We start from the raw sequence: 7,343 nt of genomic DNA on the forward strand, positions 1-7,343 counted from the left end.
CATTTGAATGTTGAATTAATGTTGATCAAGCTCCCTATCGATATGTGTCAAAAGTAAGTAAAGTAAGTTTTAAAACACAGTTGTTCGAGAATGTTATGAAGCATTTTATAGTCATTCACAATTTACACAGTTGAAAAGCACACATTGACATTCTGAGAATAGGACTCTGAAATTACCAATACCAACAATAGACTAATTTAAAGGCGCAGTAAAGTACTTCACCAGTACCAATTGCACACTATACACCATTAAACACAGCTAGGGATTTACCTAGGAAGAGCATATAATAGTGTTGAGGACAAATATGACACCTGAAAAAGTAACACAAAAACTCCACTTGCATCATTTTGATTAAGTATACTTTAATTTTATTTGTCATAAAGGTTTACTCAAAACATGAAAACACACTTGAAATTACTCGAGTCAAGGTCTAAAACAAAATATAAAAAGCTTTTGAAATGTCTGGACAATTAAGGCCTTCTAGAAGGGCCGCACTGACTTCTTCTTCATGATACAATCAATATTCAGCTTCATTATATCACTGTTTTTGCTTCAAATGTTGCAGTTTTTAAAATTCATTCATAATGTACATACATTTGTTGTAATAAAAATGGGTTATATAAAATATGTAAAGTAAGCCTAGTGCTCAATAACAATCTAACTGAAATAATGTTGCATAAGTATCAACTTCAACTGTGAAAATGAATGGGTGACTGAACATACGCTGCTGTCAGATCGTTGATAACATGGACAATGCATTGGAAGAAAGTACTCTTCATCATGGCTTTGCCCAGGCTGACTGGCCGGAGGCGTTTGAAGGTTTCAGTGTAGATGGCATCACAGGCGGCATACTCAATTACACAGAACTGTGAAACGTGACCAAATAAAAAGAGTTGGCATTTTGTTTGCTTGCACCCAAAATGCATTAATCTGGAACAGTTGTCTTACTTTACATTCTTACAAAAGCTGCAGCACAGCAACACTTCCATAGAGTACTTACAACTACACCATTGTTACTTAAGCAACTACTATCGAATTATGTGACTGGGGTAAACTTTCTGTTTTCATTTGTATTTAGTAAAAATTGGATTTGTACCATTGATCAAATATTTTGCAGTATTTCCTCTCTTAACATGATGTACAGATCAGTTGCGGCAAGTGGATCTGCTGGAGCATCCCATCCATTCTCCTCCATCAGTAGACAACACAGTTCAAAAACAGTTTCATCGCACGGAAACTGGCCTTTGGGAGTACACTCTTCCTCACACACAGTGACCTCCTCCATGGCAATAGGTTTGAGTCTGTCCTCAGCACTGTGCAACTCTGGGAATGAGTACATCACAACTGGCCGACCCGACACCGTGTCATCCCTTGATCTTGGTCTGATTTTGTGTGAATTCCATGTGTGAACAACCTCGTCAAGTTCATCCTGCATAAAGAGAAGCACAGTAAATACAGAGTACAAACTTGTGAAATAGGTCCTGTACTACGTAATTGCTGCCTGTCTAAATTGAGGCCTAGGTGACTGCGTTATCATTGTATGCCCCCATCAGCTAAGTCAATAGTGAACAGACAAAGCATGCATTTTTCATTAACGTCAACAATAATCAATGTAAAACTAAGCAGCAATAACACAATAGCACTTCCACCAAACAGCACATGCACGTAGATTGGTGCTGCACTGCTAATATTATAGCCTAATATTCAGTCCACTGTGATTCTGCATTTCAAATACAACCTACAGCAACATCTGTGGCTTGGCGAAGTGGTGCAGCCTCTAGCAGGAGCACCAAACTGCATCTGACTGGTTTCAAGTATACAATATACTTATATTGTGTAACCCAGGTTCCAAATGAGTTAAATGTAATGAACATGTAAATAGTGGAAGCTTGTATTCCCGTGGTTGATCACGCGGTCCCACTGGTAGCCAATCAGAGTGGGCTCTGTGTTAAAAGTAGCAGTGTCTCTGCATTAGTCAGAAGAATGGTGTTAGAGGAGGAAGAAGAGCTGCTGCAGATGTCCACCAAATCGCTGACAAGCCTGTTGAATGAAAACTGAATGCTGAATTGGCCAGGTTTGACCTGAGTATAAAGGAACTGATATGACAATTTATATCTTTCATGTTATATTAGTACACCATCTATAGATAAAAAAAAAAAAAAAAAAAAAAAAAAAAAAAAAAAACATAAATTCACTGATTTTACCTTTAAGCCCACCTGACTGTTTCAATGGGGGATTTTTTCCTTTTTCAACTTCGAACCATTTTTACTTTTCAGATTAGTTTTAATTTGAGATGACTAAAACACGAAAGAACTACAGTTCATGCCCACGCATGATAGAAACATGTCTGTACAAGGAGGGAACAATGTAAAATCTCTCATTTCTGGCAAAAAGTTAGATGGATGGAGTAGATAGGAAAATGTGATGAACATTTGAAAATCAATTAAAGTTATTGTTCAATTGTAAATCCTGAAATTGACTCTATCCTTAGAACATAAGTATTGGATATTCAAACTGTTTTTCTTTCAGTCGGTTAGTCTTCAGAAACATCTGCACTTTAAACCAACTGGCCAGACATTAAGTATAGAAAACTAATTTCCACTATTGTTTTGATTTTGTTCGTAAATTGTTTTTTGGCTACATTCCAAAGAAGACATGTTGTAAATTTAGCTTTTTCTGCATTGACAACACAGCAAAACCTCTGGTCACGGCTATTTCAAATGCCATTTACAGGCTGTAGGATAGGAGTGGAGACAAAATTAAAATAGCTATTGAGAGCTAAGAGATTACAGATTTTAATAGAAACATTTTTATTTATTTTTTTTTACGATTTTTTTGAGGCATAGACGCCCTTTATTAGCAGTGGATAGATCGGAAACATGAGGAGAGAGAGGGGATGTGACATGCAGTGTCTTGTTTTACCTGAACAAGATTAAGGAAACAGAACTGGATAAGACTTTTGTCCAAAAAGTCTCCTGTGTAGTGCCCATCATCCTGGAAAGTTTGAAATAAATTCATCCAGAACTGCGCACTCTGTTTGCGGAGGATACCCCACCATCCCTCAATGCGCTGGTTTGCTGTGCTTCTTCCATAAAGGAAACTTCTCTCCCCTGCAAAACTGTCTGGGTGGTTTCTCCGCAGAAACATCTGCATTTCTTCTACACAACCATTTTCCGTGCCCCTGTCTGCACGAATCCTTTCTGGACATCCACCTACGCGTGAAACTGTTTTGATAAAGTAGCTTGCACCTACTTTAGGATCACTGTTCGTGGTATAGGCCTCCATCCATAACACATAGCGGCTAAAACCATCTATACAGCCATTGATGGCAATGCCATAGGGCTTTAACTTATCATAGCCGTCCATGTGCCAAAGCGCATTTGGCCCTCTGCAGCTATACTGACGTCTTCTCAAGCGTCGTGCTCGTCTTAACTCCACACCTTGTGGATGAACCAATCTGATGATGCGTCTTATGGTATCTTGTGACACAACAAATCCCCGTTGAACTGCACGAAGATGTAGCCAACGGTAACCCTGCATCTGTCCATTTGTCATGATCTCATGTTGGACAAAAGCCAGCACTTCACCCATGTCCGACTGGTTCTTCCTTCTGAACAGACCAAGGGCCCGTTTCACAAAGCAGGTTCAACAAACTCTGAACCTAACCCTGAACTCTGAGTTGATCAACTCTGAGATGGGCAACTCTGAGTTTTCAGTTTCAGAACAGCGGTTTTGAATTAGTTCAGTCAACTCTGAGCATGTAAACTCTGAGTTACACGTGTGCCTGCCGACTCTATAAAGCCATCATCAATGGAGCTCCGATACTACGATTCACCATGGCAACGGGGAGAGCGTCATTAGATATTACTGAGTGTTTATGTAGAAAACGAGCTCATCCTGAGAAAGCGGAGCAACGTAACTGCAGCAAAGTAGCGATAGTTGGCGTGGCAGACAATTACTGCCCGATCTAATGTATATAACTGACAATGTTGGGAGTAACGCGTTACAAAAGTAATGCATTACTGTAATGCATTACGTTTTGCTGTAACGCGGTAATGTAAGGCATTACAAAAAAAAACTGGTAATATTTTACTCGTACAAATCTCAGTAACACGCGTTACAATGCATTTTAAACCCGAAATCAATTGACTCTACATTCGCGATCGCGAGATGGGCATATATGGGAATATACGCTCCACTTTTGGAAAAGTGTGAAAGCCGGTCCGTGTAACTCTTACACTATGTTAATTAAGCGCTGTTGTTAGCAGGCTCCATGAGCTGGACACGGACTCACGGAGCGGGTCAGAGCGCAGCCGAAACCGGCAGTCACACCGAGGATCAACAGCTGAGGGCCGTTTTTGAACCGCTTTTATGTCCGCGTCATAACGCTTTTGGTGTGTGTTTAAAACAGTAGGTTTATTTCAAAACGCGAGCGTCAGACGCTGTCAGAGCGGTTATGAACAGTGTTTTAGAGCTCCCCTAAATGTCTCAGGTAGGCTTTCAGGTAATTTCGCAGTATACAGCGCCTTCAAGGTCATTAAAAAAGACGAACGGCAAATCTGGAATGAAAAATGGCCCTGTTATTTCATCCCCGAATCCCATTCATGAACACAATATCTAATATCAGTTAACGAGTCATTTTCTGTTTCTCGTTTTCCATTTTTAAAACGAATAACGGGATACGAGTCATTTTCCGTTTTCCGTTCTTTTATTTTGAAGCGAAAAACATCACATCCTGCTGTGTAATGAGCTGCATTGAACACAAGAAGATCTATTGAGACCAAAAAATCCATATTTCCTTTTATTTTGGCGAAAAGTAATGCAAAAGTAATGTAAAAGTAGTGTAATGCCTTACAATTCAAAGACAGTAATATTGTAATGTAACTAATTACTTTGAAATGACAGTAACAAGTAATAAATAATGCATTACGCTTTTGAAGTAACTTGCCCAACACTGATAACTGGATGAAACAGTCTATTGATCTAAAGGTAATAAGTCTTTATTTTCAAACTTGCACACTGACACTGTGGTGTAATGGTTAGCAATGCCGCTCCCGGTGCAGGCGACAGGGGTTCAATTCCCGTAGTTCACAATGTAGCGCACTGAATGAATTACCTTTTTTATTGGGTGTAATCACCCCAGGCACAGAAAGAAAGTAGCGTCAGTTGAAAGTTAAGCATAAGAATATTGCGCAAATACGTTAACTAAGGCATATCATTTTAATCATATTTCACATGTTAAACAGTAAATATAAGCAGATATTTCAACACAGAAATGTACTAAAACATTTCATAAATCTCCCGTTTGCAAAAACACTACCTCCGCAAAGAATCTGGTTGCGGATTATGTCCGCGATATGAAATGTTGAAAATGTCGGAGAATATTGTTTAGATAATATCTAATGTGATTGGAAGGAAAGGTAATCAAAATTGTCTCCCAACCCAAAGCTGCTAGAATCACTTTTATTTCTGTATCGATTAGGTTGACGATGAAAGGACGGCACATTTTTTTCAGAGTTGGTTCAGATTCAGGAAAAAGGCGGAGACATGTAGGGAGAAACTCAGGGTTTGTTGAAGCAAACCTGCTAGCGAGCAGGTTAGGTTCACGGAGTATGTTACCCGGGTAACTGACTCAGATTTATGCTGAACTGGCTTTGTGAAACCGAAAAACCAGTTTCCCTCATCTCAGGGTTAACTAACTCAAGGTTTTCACTAAACCTGCTTTGTGAAACGAACCCCAGGTCTTCTACAAATTCTCTTTAAAGTACGGACACTTATTACTATCTGATTGTTATGTGCTAAAATTGCAAGTATTTCTTTGTTACTGAAAGAAATTCTGAAGTAGAGTTTGATTAAATTGTCCAAATCCGGCATTGCAGGCATTGTTGTGAGCAGCTAAATTGATGTTATCTATTTAATCATTTTGAGAGGCCGCGTGTGCAGAAATTGAAGAGGGCAATTCGGTCTCCGTAGGAAGGTATGCAATTTGCCAGAGTTGCATCATCCATCAGCACGATGACTTCGCTGTCGATCTGCACAGAAGAAGAAAGAAAAGAAAATACTTTTTTCTAATTTTCTTCAAAGTGCAAATTGCATGAATAATGTTAAGGTTAAGCCCCTTAAGTCAGTTCTAGTGTAAGTAGTCAGTACACTCACTCACATGTTTATGAGTAAATGGATGTTGCCTGCAAATCATAACTGATATTCTAGACCCTTCCAAAATAGGCAGAGCCTCCGTGTTAATTACCTGCCACACCTGATAGAATGTTGGTCAATGGCATTAATTGGCTAAATCATTTAAAATATGTGTTTCTGACTGTGTGGGAGCTCTGACCGAAGACTGACCTCTGGTGGTGCGTGCTGTGTACTACAATACATCACCTCAATACAACGTCTCCGTTCGCAGAATTCTGACTTTATTCTCAGAATTCTGACTTTAATCTCAGAATTCTGACTTTAAAGTCAGAACTCAAAGACAAAATTCACATGTGGCCCTAATCCTCTTCCGTAGAGTCCTTCCTATATGGCCAGGGACAATACTTTATACTGAGAGCCCATAAAGAAAATAAGCAAATAAAAGTAAGAACTTTTGCCATCATCCACAACAGGAATGAGAAGTAGTGAAGAGTACAGACCTGAGTGGGAATGGCACAGTCATCAAACTAAGCTCCAGCGGAAGGCCCACTGTAGCAGGCATAGCTCCAGCAGAAGGCCCACTGTAGCAGGCTTAGCTCCAGCAGAAGGCCCACTGTAGCAGGCTTAGGCTCTCAGCTCCAGCAGAAGGCCCACTGTAGCAGGCTTAGCTCCAGCAGAAGGCCCACTGTAGCAGGCTTAGGCTCTCAGCTCCAGCAGAAGGCTCACTGTAGCAGATGGAGGTAGGCCTCAGGCTGCAGGGCTGGGTGGATGGAGGTAGGCCTCAGGCAGCAGGGCTGGGTGGATGGAGGTAGGCCTCAGGCAGCAGGGCTGGGTGGATGGAGGTAGGCCTCAGGCTGTAGGGCTGGGTGGATGGGGGTAGGCCTCAGGCTGCAGGGCTGGGTGGATGGAGGTAGGCCTCAGGCTGCTGTACTGCTGCAGTTCTAGGCTGAAAACGAGCCACACTGCAGCAGGTGCCAAAGTCTTTGAAAGGCAGAGGAGGCTATCTATGGTAGCCCATAGTGGAGGCTAATCCGAGGTGCTAACTAGCTCCAGCACCATGGAGTAGTCACACATGCAGAGACGGATAGTCTCCCAAGACAGACACAAAATTGTCCAAATCCAAAGCTTGTTGGAAATCAAGCAATAAAAGCCTTTATGCCTAAAAGCATGAGTGAAACTGTCAAACGATACTAAAAACCAGTAAAAAA

The 7,343-nt window shown here is 40.7% G+C and overlaps 1 long non-coding RNA gene across 1 annotated transcript; it reads right to left on the reverse strand.

Moving 5' to 3' along the window:
• Positions 1–430: 430 nt before the first annotated feature.
• On the reverse strand, positions 431–6,770 carry LOC311028702. The gene is made up of 3 exons (XR_014598769.1): positions 6,636–6,770; positions 2,923–6,032; positions 431–1,429 (listed from the first exon to the last, which is right to left on the reverse strand). It is a non-coding gene; the product is annotated as an uncharacterized lncRNA (long non-coding RNA).
• Positions 6,771–7,343: the final 573 nt, after the last annotated feature.

The sequence above is a fragment of the Eutrigla gurnardus genome (genome assembly GCF_963514095.1).
Source record: "Eutrigla gurnardus genome assembly, chromosome: 18".
NCBI lineage: Eukaryota > Metazoa > Chordata > Actinopteri > Perciformes > Triglidae > Eutrigla > Eutrigla gurnardus.